Source organism: Convolutriloba macropyga, unplaced genomic scaffold (assembly GCF_964194025.1).
Source record: "Convolutriloba macropyga unplaced genomic scaffold, txConMacr16.3 SCAFFOLD_4477, whole genome shotgun sequence".
NCBI classification, from domain to species: Eukaryota; Metazoa; Xenacoelomorpha; order Acoela; family Convolutidae; genus Convolutriloba; species Convolutriloba macropyga.
The window spans coordinates 2501-18366 of record NW_027451771.1 but is presented as its reverse complement, the minus strand read 5'-3'; the positions used below and the strand labels follow the sequence as shown (position 1 = coordinate 18366).

The following is a 15866-nucleotide window of genomic DNA, read 5'->3' as shown; positions in this document are numbered from 1 at the left end:
TTGAGCTTGAGCTTGAGCTAGCTAGCTTGAGCTTGAGCTTGAGCTAGCTAGCTAGCTTGAGCTTGAGCTAGCTAGCTTGAGCTTGAGCTAGCTAGCTTGAGCTTGAGCTAGCTAGCTAGCTTGAGCTTGAGCTAGCTAGCTAGCTTGAACTTGAGCTAGCTAGCTAGCTTGAGCTTGAGCTAGCTAGCTAGCTTGAGCTAGCTAGCTAGCTTGAGCTTGAGCTTGAGCTAGCTAGCTTGAGCTTGAGCTAGCTAGCTAGCTTGAGCTTGAGCTAGCTAGCTAGCTTGAGCTTGAGCCAGCTAGCTAGCTTGAGCTTGAGCTTGAGCTAGCTAGCTTGAGCTTGAGCTTGAGCTAGCTAGCTAGCTTGAGCTTGAGCTAGCTAGCTTGAGCTTGAGCTAGCTAGCTTGAGCTTGAGCTAGCTAGCAAGCTTGTGCTTGAGCTAGCTAGCTAGCTTGAGCTTGAGCTTGAGCTAGCTAGCTTGAGCTTGAGCTAGCTAGCTTGAGCTTGAGCTAGCTAGCTTGAGCTTGAGCTAGCTAGCAAGCTTGTGCTTGAGCTAGCTAGCTAGCTTGAGCTTGAGCTTGAGCTAGCTGGCTTGAGCTTGAGCTAGCTAGCTTGAGCTTGAGCTAGCTAGCTTGAGCTTGAGCTAGCTAGCTAGCTTGAACTTGAGCTAGCTAGCTAGCTTGAGCTTGAGCTAGCTAGCTAGCTTGAGCTTGAGCTAGCTAGCTAGCTTGAGCTTGAGCTTGAGCTAGCTAGCTTGAGCTTGAGCTTGAGCTAGCTAGCTAGCTGGAGCTTGAGCTAGCTAGCTTGAGCTTGAGCTAGCTAGCTTGAGCTTGAGCTAGCTAGCTAGCTTGAGCTTGAGCTAGCTAGCTAGCTTGAACTTGAGCTAGCTAGCTAGCTTGAGTTTGAGCTAGCTAGCTTGAGCTTGAGCTAGCTAGCTTGAGCTTGAGCTAGCTAGCTAGCTTGAACTTGAGCTAGCTAGCTAGCTTGAGCTTGAGCTAGCTAGCTAGCTTGAGCTTGAGCTAGCTAGCTAGCTTGAGCTTGAGCTTGAGCTAGCTAGCTTGAGCTTGAGCTTGAGCTAGCTAGCTAGCTTGAGCTTGAGCTAGCTAGCTTGAGCTTGAGCTAGCTAGCTTGAGCTTGAGCTAGCTAGCTAGCTTGAGCTTGAGCTAGCTAGCTAGCTTGAACTTGAGCTAGCTAGCTAGCTTGAGCTTGAGCTAGCTAGCTAGCTTGAGCTAGCTAGCTAGCTTGAGCTTGAGCTTGAGCTTGAGCTAGCTAGCTTGAGCTTGAGCTAGCTAGCTAGCTTGAGCTTGAGCTAGCTAGCCAGCTTGAGCTTGAGCTAGCTAGCTAGCTTGAGCTTGAGCTTGAGCTAGCTAGCTTGAGCTTGAGCTTGAGCTAGCTAGCTAGCTTGAGCTTGAGCTAGCTAGCTAGCTTGAGCTTGAGCTTGAGCTAGCTAGCTTGAGCTTGAGCTTGAGCTAGCTAGCTAGCTTGAGCTTGAGCTAGCTAGCTTGAGCTTGAGCTAGCTAGCTTGAGATTGAGCTAGCTAGCTAGCTTGTGCTTGAGCTAGCTAGCTAGCTTGAGCTTGAGCTTGAGCTAGCTGGCTTGAGCTTGAGCTAGCTAGCTTGAGCTTGAGCTAGCTAGCTTGAGCTTGAGCTAGCTAGCTAGCTTGAACTTGAGCTAGCTAGCTAGCTTGAGCTTGAGCTTGAGCTAGCTAGCTAGCTTGAGCTTGAGCTAGCTAGCTAGCTTGAGCTTGAGCTTGAGCTAGCTAGCTTGAGCTTGAGCTTGAGCTAGCTAGCTAGCTTGAGCTTGAGCTAGCTAGCTTGAGCTTGAGCTAGCTAGCTTGAGCTTGAGCTAGCTAGCTAGCTTGAGCTTGAGCTAGCTAGCTAGCTTGAACTTGAGCTAGCTAGCTAGCTTGAGCTTGAGCTAGCTAGCTAGCTTGAGCTAGCTAGCTAGCTTGAGCTTGAGCTTGAGCTTGAGCTAGCTAGCTTGAGCTTGAGCTAGCTAGCTAGCTTGAGCTTGAGCTAGCTAGCTAGCTTGAGCTTGAGCTAGCTAGCTAGCTTGAGCTTGAGCTTGAGCTAGCTAGCTTGAGCTTGAGCTTGAGCTAGCTAGCTAGCTTGAGCTTGAGCTAGCTAGCTTGAGCTTGAGCTAGCTAGCTTGAGCTTGAGCTAGCTAGCTAGCTTGAGCTTGAGCTAGCTAGCTAGCTTGAGCTTGAGCTAGCTGGCTTGAGCTTGAGCTAGATAGCTTGAGCTTGAGCTAGCTAGCTAGCTTGAGCTAGCTAGCTAGAGCTCGACCTATGAAAAGCTGCGCAAACACTTATTCTATAATAATTGCGAAAATTAAAAATTTCACAAGTGAAAAGCTGCATAAACAGTAATTCTATGTGTGGGGCATTATTAGGGGGAGGTGTCTTGTCAAAATATGGCTGGACTAAAGACCTCAACCCAGATAGGGTGGAAGGCCCTATGATCGGTCTGTTACTAATCGGTGACCGATAAAGACCTGACCAAGGCCTGTAGTAAGCTTGGTTAGGCATTACAGGAGATAACACTAAGACCGAGGGGTCTTAGAGAGCCCTCTAGCGGGGCGAATAGAGCTAGATCGAGCCTTGGGAAAGCTAGATCGAGCAGGACTGAAGCTAAAGGATAGACCGAGAGGTCTGTCTGGTCCTCCTAGAGAGGCCAAGAGAAAGTACGAGAAGCCAACTAAAGCTTGATCGGGCCTTCAGCAAGCACGACCGAGCTGTACCGGAGCTAACACTAAGACCGAGGGGTCTTAGAGAGCCCTCTAGCGGGGCGAATAGAGCTAGATCGAGCCTTGGGAAAGCTAGATCGAGCAGGACTGAAGCTAAACGATAGACCGAGAGGTCTGTCTGGTCCTCCTAGAGAGGCCAAGAGAAAAAACGAGAAGCTAACTAAAGCTTGATCGGGCCTTCAGCAAGCACGACCGAGCTGTACCGGAGCTAACACTAAGACCGAGGGGTCTTAGAGAGCCCTCTAGCGGGGCGAATAGAGCTTGATCAAGCCTTGGGCAAGCTAGATCGAGCAGGACTGAAGCTAAGCAAGAGACCGAGAGGTCTGTCTGGTCCTCCTAGAGAGGCCAAGAGAAAGTACGAGAAGCCAACTAAAGCTTGATCGGGCCTTCAGCAAGCACGACCGAGCTGTACCGGAGCTAACACTAAGACCGAGGGGTCTTAGAGAGCCCTCTAGCGGGGCGAATAGAGCTAGATCGAGCCTTGGGAAAGCTAGATCGAGCAGGACTGAAGCTAAACGATAGACCGAGAGGTCTGTCTGGTCCTCCTAGAGAGGCCAAGAGAAAGTACGAGAAGCTAACTAAAGCTTGATCGCGCCTTCAGCAAGCACGATTGAGCAAGACCGGAGCTAACACTAAGACCGAAGTGTCTTAGAGAGCCCTCTGGTGGGGCGAATAGAGCTAGATCGAGCCTTGGGAAAGCTAGATCGAGTAAGATTGAAGCTGAAAGAGTGTCAGAGGAGCAAATGAACCTCCAAAAAGTGAAAATCAAATTTTAGAAAAAACACAAGTTAAATACTGCATGGACAGTATTTCTATGTGTGGGGCATTATTAGGGGGAGGTGTCTTGTCAAAATATGGCTGGACTAAAGACCTCAACCCGGATAGGGTGGAAGGCCCCATGATCGGTCTGTTACTAATCGGTGACCGATAAAGACCTGACCAAGGCCTGTAGTAAGCTTGGTTAGGCATTACAGGAGTTAACACTAAGACCGAGGGGTCTTAGAGAGCCCTCTAGCGGGGCGAATAGAGCTAGATCGAGCCTTGGGAAAGCTAGATCGAGCAGGACTGAAGCTAAGCAAGAGACCGAAAGGTCTGTCTGGTCCTCCTAGAGAGGCCAAGAGAAAGTACGAGAAGCTAACTAAAGCTTGATCAGGCCTTCAGCAAGCACGACCGAGCTGTACCGGAGCTAACACTAAGACCGAGGGGTCTTAGAGAGCCCTCTAGCAGGGCGAATAGATCTAGATCGAGCCTTGGGAAAGCTAGATCGAGCAGGACTGAAGCTAAACGATAGACCGAGAGGTCTGTCTGGTCCTCCTAGAGAGGCCAAGAGAAAGTACGAGAAGCTAACTAAAGCTTGATCGGGCCTTCAGCAAGCACGACCGAGCTGTACCGGAGCTAACACTAAGACCGAGGGGTCTTAGAGAGCCCTCTAGCAGGGCGAATAGAGCTAGATCGAGCCTTGGGAAAGCTAGATCAAGCAGGACTGAAGCTAAACGATAGACCGAGAGGTCTGTCTGGTCCTCCTATAGAGGCCAAGAGAAAGTACGAGAATCTAACTAAAGCTTGATCGGGCCTTCAGCAAGCACGACCGAGCTGTACCGGAGCTAACACTAAGACCGAGGGGTCTTAGAGAGCCCTCTAGCAGGGCGAATAGAGCTAGATCGAGCCTTGGGAAAGCTAGATCGAGCAGGACTGAAGCTAAACGATAGACCGAGAGGTCTGTCTGGTCCTCCTAGAGAGGCCAAGAGGAAGTACGAGAAGCTAACTAAAGCTTGATCGCGCCTTCAGCAAGCACGATTGAGCAAGACCGGAGCTAACACTAAGACCGAAGTGTCTTAGAGAGCCCTCTAGTGGGGCGAATAGAGCTAGATCGAGCCTTGGGAAAGCTAGATCGAGTAAGATTGAAGCTGAAAGAGTGTCAGAGGAGCAAATGAACCTCCAAAAAGTGAAAATCAAATTTTAGAAAAAAACACAAGTTAAATACTGCATGGACAGTAATTCTATGTGTGGGGCATTATTAGGGAGAGGTGTCTTGTCAAAATATGGCTGGACTAAAGACCTCAACCCGGATAGGGTGGAAGGCCCTATGATTGGTCTGTTACTAATCGGTGACCGATAAAGACCTGACCAAGGCCTGTAGTAAGCTTGGTTAGGCATTACAGAAGATAACACTAAGACCGAGGGGTCTTAGAGAGCCCTCTAGCGGGGCGAATAGAGCTTGATCAAGCCTTGGGCAAGCTAGATCGAGCAGGACTGAAGCTAAACGATAGACCGAGAGGTCTGTCTGGTCCTCCTAGAGAGGCCAAGAGAAAGTACGAGAATCTAACTAAAGCTGGGTCGGGCCTTCAGCAAGCACGACCGAGCAGTACCGGAGCTAACACTAAGACCGAGGGGTCTTAGAGAGCCCTCTAGTGGGGCGAATAGAGCTAGATCGAGCCTTGGGAAAGCTAGATCGAGCAGGACTGAAGCTAAACGATAAACCGAAAGGTCTGACGGGTCCTCATAAGAGGCATGGAGAAAGATCTGATACTAAAGTACCTCTCGGAAGTAATAAAATATGCCTGATGAAGCCGGGTATGATGTTTGTTGTTTGATGGCATTCATCGATTAGGTCTGGTGGATTCCCCATTACTCCGAGTGGTACTAGTAGAGGCTCCTACAGGGGTGAGCAAAGCGAGATCAAGCCTTAGGCAAGCTAGATCGAGCAGAACTGAAGCTGAAAAGCAAAATAAATGACAGGTCTGTCCAAATCAATAAACTTGAAATCCAGTGTGGTCACCACGGGTCACGAGGTGAATTCCTAGCGATTGTCTGCTGAACGTATAGGAAGGCCCGAAACGAACGATAATTTCATTGCACAGTGGAGATACTATACGTTCAGGAGTAGCATACATCGGGTTTGATCTATGATCATGTCTGGTCTCCGAGGATCCACCGGGTTACCAACTGGCACCGCTGTACTGGGTGTAAAACTGGGCCACCTGAAGTCCCGGGTGTAAAACTAGGTGCCTCTGTGCCAAAGTAGCGGCTTGCGTAGTGCATTATGCCTCCGGCTTGCGAAATGGTTATAAGCAATAACAACAGGACGCCGCGGGGTGTTCACTTAAAGGAGTAACGTTCTCTCAAGGGAGGGGATCTAAAAATCTTGATAAAACATTTATTCTATGCAAAATTTGTGCGCAAATTTTGCAAAGTAAAAAGCTGCACTGTAGCAAATTCTATGTGTGTAGCATTATTAGGGAAGTGTTGTTTGATGGCACCTCTCTACTTGATGCACCAAAGAACTACCTTGATGGCTCATGACCGCTGGTAATCTGTCGTCGCTAGTAGTTCGGAACTGAGAACAAATATGTTCGCAAATTACAACAATTATACAGCATATTGCTGAATAAAGCAGAACCGAATAATACTCAGTGACTTTACACCAAGACTGACTAATGTCTGGATTGTATCGTCCTACTCGAGTAAGGCGAAGAAAAGCTAGAAAGATACGCTTTTCACAAAGCAGGCTTAATGCATGCAAACCAAGGAGGAAGGAGTGATGCCCCTCCTTATAATAAGCAGAACCAAATAAAGAACAGACAGCATCATCTGTACAGTGACCAAGAAGAGGTGAAACTTCTGTATGTGAAAAGGCAATTTGAGCGAGATTTATTAGCAGACTAGTATTATGCTGTTTCTAGTACGCGAAAGCAGAAACATCAGCATGTGAAAGTTGTGAAGTTGAAGAATTTTTGTGTTGAGTACGATGTTGTTACTAGTAACCATGTCGACAGCTGAGAACTGTTCTCTAACCAATAGAAGGTGAAACTTCTGTATGTGAAAAGGCAATTTGAGCGAGATTTCTTAGCAGACTAGTATTATGTTGTTTCTAGTAGGCGAAAGCCGAAACATCAACATGTGAAAATCTGATATTAAATCCTCAATCATTTTCCCTAGTATTATACAGCTACTAGTAGCCGTAATTGGTCAGGGAAACATTGTTGACCGGTGAAACTTCACATGGGAAAGACACACAAATTACTTGACAAAACAATAAGTATTATGCTGTTTCTAGTATGCGAAAGCAGAAACATCAGCATGTGAAAGTTGTGAAGTTGAAAAGTTTTTGTGTTGAGTACGGTGTTGTTACTAGTAACCATGTCGACAGCTGGAAAGCTGTTCTCTAACCAATAAAAGGTAAAACTTCTGTATCTGAAGAGGCGGCGTGATTGAGATTTTTAACAGACTAGTATTATGTTGTTTCTAGTAGGCGAGAGCCGAAACATCGACATGTGAACATCTGGTTTTTAAATCATGAGTCAATTCTCCCTAGTATGATACAGTTGTTAGCCGGTATTGGTAACAGTAGAACAGAGATTTGGAGGGCAAAACCTGCTCATGGGAAATGCTCACAGAGCGCTATCTACCAGTACACATAGTATTATGCTGTTTCTAGTACGCGCGAGCCGAAACATCAGCATGTGAAATGTGTAATCGTGGGTAACTCTAAGTGTGTAGAGTACTGTGTAGTAACTAGTAGCCATGCCAAAGCATGCATTGAAACTCTTCGTGATTTAAAAAGCTCAAAGCAAGATTGACGAGGCCGCAAGGCTATGTCTTTCTAAATTCGAACAAATCGAAAGATTGTTCAAAGTACAATTAAACTGATTGATCCTGTCAGTTGCCATATGCTTGTCTGAAAGACTAAGCCATGCATGTGCAAGCGAAGCTTGAAAAAGTGGAACCGCGAATGGCTCATTAAATCAGTTACTATCTATTAGTTGATTTGCAAGCTAAATGAATAACTGCGGTAACCCTGCAGCTAATGCATGCTGATTGTCCGACACTGTCGGAGACTTTTACAAGACTACACCGGGTGATTTGCTAAGTACAGACACATCCCGTGATGAGTCCTAGTAACTGAAAGATCCCAGATAGCTTCGGCTTGGGGACGGAACTTCCGAATTTCTGACCTATCAACCTATGATGGTAGTGTAACGGACTACCATGGTTGTGACGGGTAACGGGGAATCAGGGTTCGATTCCGGAGAGGGAGCCTTAGAAACGGCTACCACATCCAAGGAAGGCAGCAGGCACGCAAATTACCCACTCTCCGCACGAGGAGGTAGTGACTAGAAATAATGATATGAACCTTTATGGTTTGTAATCAGAATGGAATGGACTTAAAAGCTCCATTGATGAACGAGTAGAGGGCAAGTCTGGTGCCAGCAGCCGCGGTAATACCAGCCTCTACAAGCGTATGCAATAGTTGCTGCGTTTAAAAAGCTCATAGTTGGATCTGTTTGAGTAGAACGGCAACATGGTCTTCAGTTAAATCTGTTGACTCGTTCCGCTCATCCTTCGCATCGAAGAAATAGTTTGCACTTAAATGTGACGAACTGTGGAAACGGTGTTTTCACCCTGAGAAAATTAGAGTGTTCAAAGCATCCTTTGGGATCGAATAATAAAGCATGGAATAATGGAGAATGACCCGCTACTCGATTGATGCCGGTTGGCTGAGTGCGGTAATGATTGAAAGGAACAGACGGGGGCATTTGTATTGCTACGTTAGAGGTGAAATTCTTGGATCGTGGCAAGACAAACTACTGCGAAAGCATTTGCCAAGAATGTTTTCATTAATCAAGAACGAAAGTCAGAGTATTGAAGAGGATTAGATACCCTCGTAATTCTGACCATAAACTATACCAACCTACAATTTGTCAAAGTCGATCTTGACTTGGCAAGAGATTAACCGGGAAACCAAAGTTTATTGGTTCCGGGGGAAGTATGGTTGCAAAATCGAAACTTAAAGGAATTGACGGAAGGGCACCACCAGGAGTGGAGCCTGCGGCTTAATTTGACTCAACACGGGAAAACTCACCCGGTCCAGACATCTTAAGGATTGACAGATTGAATATCTTTCATGATTATATGGGCGGTGGTGCATGGCCGTTCTTAGTTAGTGGAGTGATCTGTCTGGTTAATTCCGATAACGAACGAGATCTTCTCCATCTAAATAATGAAATTCACTATATGTGAATTCAAACACTTCTTAGAGGAACTATGCGGAATTAAATACCGCAGATGAAGTGAGGCTATAACAGGTCTGTGATGCCCTTAGATGTTCTGGACTGCACGCGCGCTACACTGTGTACTTTTAGATTGAGTACTCAGCCCTTGGTCCGAAATGGACTGGGCAATCAGAGAAAAGTACAGCGCTTCAAGGGGATCGTCTGTTGTAACTTGCAGACGTGAACCAGGAATTCCTGGTACTTATGAGTCAACAACTCATAGGGATTACGTCCCTGCCCTTTGTACACACCGCCCGTCGCTACTACTGATTGGATAGTTAAGCAAGAATTGCAAATTCCTACTGTTGGGACTTCGGTCTCCGGCAACGGGATGAAGCGGATCGAGCTTAATTGTCTAGAGGAAGTAAAAGTCGTAACAAGGTTTCCGTAGGGGAACCTGCGGAAGGATCAGTGATTGATTCCTTCGGGCATGGCTGCTGGTAGAGGCCATGTCTGTAGTGCGCATGACGCTCTGTCGCTAGAGATTGCTTGGCAACCAATCTCGAATTATGTATCGAGCTCAAAAACTACTTGTGTGGATACATAGTTCAGCAGTCATGGCAAGGGACTGCTTAAAGGGAGACTAGTTAGCAAAAGCAGCCTAGCAGAACTGCAGCTATCTAGATCTCAGAAGCTGGGTTATAGAAGCCCAGCTATAGACTTGTGAATGAGAAAGGCCTAAAAAGGTCCACAAGTCGCGTGGTTAGAACCGACACGCAAAAATCCCAGCGAGTGACAGAGCGTTGCGCTGTTCAGTGGGAAAGAGTTGAGCTACTCGGGGCGCCCACTGAACTTGCTCCGAGCCAAAGGCTCGAAAAAACACAGCTTAGCCTCAGATCCTTTACATAGAAGGCTAGCTAAAATAAACTTACCTTGGACGAGGGTAAAGTTTAGTCAGTTCTTAGGGGAGAGTAATCCACAGCTTCTCGCCCTCTGAACATTCTCCCAGATATGTAGGTCTGGGAGAGTCTCCTCCTGTTCTTCGGAATCTGGAGGTAGACAAAGACAGTACGATACGATCTTGCATCGGGATGACTAACCGATAATGATCATAATCTGACAATTTTTCCGGCTTGAGGCACCGGAGTCAGATTAAAGACACATACTGAACTAAAGGCGTATGTGCAAAGCTTGTCGGAGTGTAGAGAGTCAAGCTGAGTTGACTCGTCACGTGGTGATGACAACAGCCATGTGCAAAACACTCACAACTTTATCGTCTATGTGGAAAAGGTTGCTAACAGCGCTCTCTATGAGAGGCCCTCGCATATAACTATACGAGGAAAAGGCGATAGAGTTGTTTGAATGTGGGGCAGGTTCATCGACAAGCTAAGTTGATCACATTCTTGTTGTGGCATCCTACTAGAATTGGTCACGGTCTGCACCAACTCTCCCCAAGTTGGCCAGACTTAAAACTAGAAATAAGGTTTGCAGCTATGTGAACCTAGAAACTGTAAAGGAGTTGAAAGAACTTAAAGGAATTGAAAGAGGCCTTGAGGTATATCCTCTTGGTAAAGACCCACAAAAGCTCACAAAAGTGGCTTCGAAGGGCAAAACTGGTTCATCCAAAACAATTGGAGAGCTTAAAGCAGAACCAATTCGAATGAAACACTATTGGTGAAACTTCATCATGAGAACGTCACAAGCTGATCACGCTCTATGATATGACTAGTATTATGTTGCTTCTAGTAGGCTAAGCGCAAGCCGAAACATCAACATGTGAAAGTCGTAGAATTTTGCAATCAAACTGTGGCTAGTACTGTGATGTTACTAGTAACCTGGTGTTCCGTCATATGGCCAAGAGAGCATTTGAAGGCGAAACTTCTGCATGGGAAAGCTGCATCATGATCAAAATTTTATATCGAGTATTATGTTGACGTTAGTAGGCCTTGGCCGAAAACGCAGCATGTGAAAGGTATAGATAAAAGTTATTGTTGCAGTCAGTACTGTGTAGTTACTAGTAGCTGGATTTAAGCTCAAAATGAGACACTGTTGGTGAAACTTCATCATGAGAATGTCACAAGCTGATCAAGCTCTATGATATGACTAGTATTATGTTGCTTCTAGTAGGCTAAGCGCAAGCCGAAACATCAACATGTGAAAGTCGTAGAATTTTGCGATCAAATTGTGGCTAGTACTGTGATGTTACTAGTAACCTTGTGTTACGTCATATGGCCAAGAGAGCATTTGAAGGCGAAACTTCTGCATGGGGAAGCTGCATCATGAACAAAAGTTTATATCGAGTATTATGTTGACATTAGTAGGCCCTGGCCGAAAGCGCAGCATGTGAAAGGTATAGATAAAAGTTATCGTTGCAGTCAGTACTGTGTAGTTACTAGTAGCTGGATTTAAGCTCGAAATGAGACACTGTTGGTGAAACTTCATCATGAGAACGTCACAAGCTGATCACGCTCCATGATATGACTAGTATTATGTTGCTTCTAGTAGGCTAAGCGCAAGCCGAAACATCAACATGTGAAAGTCGTAGAATTTTGCGATCAAATTGTGGCTAGTACTGTGATGTTACTAGTAACCTTGTGTTACGTCATATGGCCAAGAGAGCATTTGAAGGCGAAACTTCTGCATGGGGAAGCTGCATCATGAACAAAAGTTTATATCGAGTATTATGTTGACGTTAGTAGGCCCTGGCCGAAAGCGCAGCATGTGAAAGGTATAGATAAAAGTTAGCGTTGCAGTCAGTACTGTGTAGTTACTAGTAGCTGGATTTAAGCTCGAAATGAGACACTGTTGGTGAAACTTCATCATGAGAACGTCACAAGCTGATCACGCTCTATGATATGACTAGTATTATGTTGCTTCTAGTAGGCTAAGCGCAAGCCGAAACATCAACATGTGAAAGTCGTAGAATTTTGCAATCAAACTGTGGCTAGTACTGTGATGTTACTAGTAACCTTTTCTTACGTCATATGGCCAAGAGAGCATTTGAAGGCGAAACTTCTGCATGGGGAAGCTGCATCATGAACAAAAGTTTATATCGAGTATTATGTTGACGTTAGTAGGCCCTGGCCGAAAGCGCAGCATGTGAAAGGTATAGATAAAAGTTATCGTTGCAGTCAGTACTGTGTAGTTACTAGTAGCTGGATTTAAGCTCGAAGTGAGACACTGTTGGTGAAACTTCATCATGAGAACGTCACAAGCTGATCACGCTCTATGATATGACTAGTATTATGTTGCTTATAGTAGGCTAAGCGCAAGCCGAAACATCAACATGTGAAAGTCGTAGAATTTTGCGATCAAATTGTGGCTAGTACTGTGATGTTACTAGTAACCTTGTGTTACGTCATATGGCCAAGAGAGCATTTGAAGGCGAAACTTCTGCATGGGGAAGCTGCATCATGAACAAAAGTTTATATCGAGTATTATGTTGACGTTAGTAGGCCCTGGCCGAAAGCGCAGCATGTGAAAGGTATAGATAAAAGTTAGCGTTGCAGTCAGTACTGTGTAGTTACTAGTAGCTGGATTTAAGCTCGAAATGAGACACTGTTGGTGAAACTTCATCATGAGAACGTCACAAGCTGATCACGCTCTATGATATGACTAGTATTATGTTGCTTCTAGTAGGCTAAGCGCAAGCCGAAACATCAACATGTGAAAGTCGTAGAATTTTGCAATCAAACTGTGGCTAGTACTGTGATGTTACTAGTAACCTTTTCTTACGTCATATGGCCAAGAGAGCATTTGAAGGCGAAACTTCTGCATGGGGAAGCTGCATCATGAACAAAAGTTTATATCGAGTATTATGTTGACGTTAGTAGGCCCTGGCCGAAAGCGCAGCATGTGAAAGGTATAGATAAAAGTTATCGTTGCAGTCAGTACTGTGTAGTTACTAGTAGCTGGATTTAAGCTCGAAGTGAGACACTGTTGGTGAAACTTCATCATGAGAACGTCACAAGCTGATCACGCTCTATGATATGACTAGTATTATGTTGCTTATAGTAGGCTAAGCGCAAGCCGAAACATCAACATGTGAAAGTCGTAGAATTTTGCGATCAAACTGTGGCTAGTACTTTGATGATGCTTGTAGCCAACCGAATTGGTTGAAAAGCCCAATAAGTAAGCTAACTTGGGAGAGCTTGTTGGAAACCAAATGCTACTAGATTGGTCCAAATACATCCTTCAACAGGGGATCACTTGGCTCGCTTTACGAAGAGGAGCACAGCTATATGTGTTAATTCGGTATGAATCGCAAGATTTGTTTACCGACCTCTCTAACGCAAAAGGCGGTCTCGGCTTCGGCTGTTGACTGCGTCCGATTCAGGGTTATATAACTCTCGATTGAACACATTGATGTTCTATTGTTGGTGCTTCCAATAAAATTGGAACACTTAAAGCAGAACCGATTCAAATAATAGCATTCTGATCAATGATTGCATTCCTTGATCAAGAACTGCTGGAGTCATTGTGATGGCGAATTTTCTTCATAAGAAAATTGCAAAGAGACGGAACTTAATGAGACTAGTATTATGTTGTTTCTAGTAAGCGGAAGCTGAAACAGCAACATGTGAAAATCAAGTTTTGTTCAATGATCTCGAGGCGATAAGTACTATGAAGCAACTAGTAGCCTAAGCATGACTCAGATTTGAGACAGTCAAAAAGACTGGCGAAACTTCTTCACATGAAAGTTACATAGAGAACTACAAATGTATACAGCGAGTATTATGTTGTTTCTAGTAGGCGAAAGCTGAAACATCAACATGTGAAAGTTGTCTGCAAACTGTAGAACGATATGTGATTAGTACTGTGCTGTTACTAGTAGCCAGTCTGACTGTAGAAGCCAAGACAAAGGGAAACTAATGCATCTGAAAAGGACAAGTTATGGAAAGGTATGCACGATAAGTATTATGTTGTTTCTAGTAAGCGGCAGCTGAAACATCAACATGTGAACGTCGTTGTGTACAGTAACCTAGAACTATATAGTCCTTAGTAACGTGCATTTACTAGTACCTGTAATTGGTATTCAGACTCAGGCAGTTTGGAATAGTTTGGCAAAGATGCACCAGAGAAAACTGGGATTTGATACAGAAATTGTTGAATACAAGTATTATGCTGCTTCTAGTAGGTTGAATCCGAAACATCAGCATGTGAAAATTGAAAACATTTCTGGTTCGAATTGTCACAAGTATTTGGTGATCTGAGTAGCCAAACTCACTACAACGCCAATTGAAGGCAAAAATTCTCAACGGGAAAAGCTATTCTCATTGAATGAGCTAACAAGACGAGTATTATGTTGCTTCTAGTAGGCGAAAGCCAAAACATCAACATGTGAAAGTCTTGCTGAACAAATTTAATGTTGTTGAGCTCAGTACCGTGTGAATTAGTAGCCATAATTGGCGAGCGAAAATTGAACTGGCGAAACTTCGTCTTTGGAAAATTGCAGATGCCGAGCACTTATTTTGCAACGAGTATTATGTTGACTGTAGTAAGCGAAAGCCGAAACAGCAACATGTGAAAGCTGTTGAAATTTGTGGTCATTTTGCAATAAGTACAAGGAGTGTAACTAGTAGCCAGGTCAAAATTTGGGATAAGAATGAGCAAAAATTCTGCATGAGAACAGTTGAAATTATGAAACTAAATTACAAAGACTAGTATTATGTTGTTTCGAGTACGCGAAAGCGGAAACATCAACATGTGAACGTTTGTAACGAAGTTTCGTTAATTTTCAGCCTAGTACTGAGCAAGAACGAGTAGCCTCATCTCCAATCCCACGCAAAATGTAGTGAAATATGTGAGTGAACCTTATTCACGGTGAGGGTTTCCCGAGGTCTGTATTGCAGCGAGTATTATGTTGCTTCTAGTAAGCGAAAGCTGAAACAACAACATTTGAAAGTTGGAATTAATGACTGAATGGAAACTTCGACCTGTGTTTGATAGTAGTAGCGAACAAAACTGCTGAATCGGTTTCTGTCTCATATTGGTCAGTGAACCAATTAAGAGACAATCAACTACATAACCTGAATTGGGCGAGAGAACCCCCTTAACTTAAGCATATCAGTAAGGGGAGGAAAAGAAATCAACTGAGAATCCCTTAGTAATGGCGAATGAACAGGGAAAAGCTCATCGGGAAGAGAAATGGCAACATTTCTCGGTGTCCGGTATGGTTTGATGCTAGACTGGTGAATTTGTCCTGATGTCTACTGGAAAGTAGCATCAAAGAAGGTGAAAATCCTGTAAAGGTCATTTTCGATACCAGTCATAATGGCTCATTCCTATGAGTAGAGTTGTTTGAAAGTGCAACTCGAAGCTGGAGATATGTCTCTCCAAAAGCTAATTATAAAGCGAGACCGATAGTAAACAAGTACCGTGAGGGAAAGTTGAAAAGCACTCTGAAGAGAGAGTGAAAAGTACGTGAAACTGTTGAAGGGGAACTGGAGTGAGCGTTACCATACTCAATGCCTTGATATTATATTCTCGGCTACCGAGTAGTGTAGTTGTCGTCTTTTGGCAAATCTTGTTAATGAATCGAGCAGAAGTTTTCCTCGGAATTCTTCTTGTTGATTCTAAACAAAATGAGATAAATTGATCTTGATTGCCTGTCTGACCTCAACTTCCTATTCAATGCTCTCTACAGCCCGTCTTGAAACACGGACCAAGGAGTGTGAGTTGCTTGCAAGTGTTGTCGCTCATTGAAAGCGCACACGCGAAATGAAAGTGAACAGTGTAATTTTTATGAATTGCACTACTTTGTGTGGTGAGGGCGCCGATTCGGTGTCCCGCAACCACGGACGGTTTTGCTCTTATTGCATGACTGATCCAGAGCAAGTAGCACACGACCCGAAAGATGGTGATCTATGCTTGGGCAGGGCGAAGCCACGGGAAACCATGGTGGAAGCCCGAAGCGGTTCTGACGTGCAAATCGATCGTCTGACCTGAGCATAGGGGCGAAAGACTAATCGAACCATCTAGTAGCTGGTTTCCTCCGAAGTTTCCCTCAGGATAGCAAAAGCTTGAGCAAGATTGAAAAATCTTCGCAAAGCAATTTCATCGGTTAAAGCGAATGATTAGAGGAATGGGGGAAAATTTTTCCTTCACCTATTCTCAAACTATAAATCG

The 15866-nt window shown here is 44.7% G+C and overlaps 1 non-coding gene and 1 pseudogene across 1 annotated transcript in view; both read left to right on the top strand.

The window, feature by feature from the left end:
* Positions 1–12927: 12927 nt before the first annotated feature.
* LOC142356946 (5.8S ribosomal RNA) lies at positions 12928–13079 on the top strand (annotated as a pseudogene).
* Positions 13080–14762: 1683 nt separating this feature from the next.
* Positions 14763–15866, top strand: part of LOC142356947 (large subunit ribosomal RNA) — a 3523-nt gene continuing 2419 nt past the window's right edge. The window contains exon 1 of the ribosomal RNA XR_012761524.1: positions 14763–15866. This exon is cut by the window's right edge and continues 2419 nt beyond it. This is a non-coding gene — a ribosomal RNA (large subunit ribosomal RNA).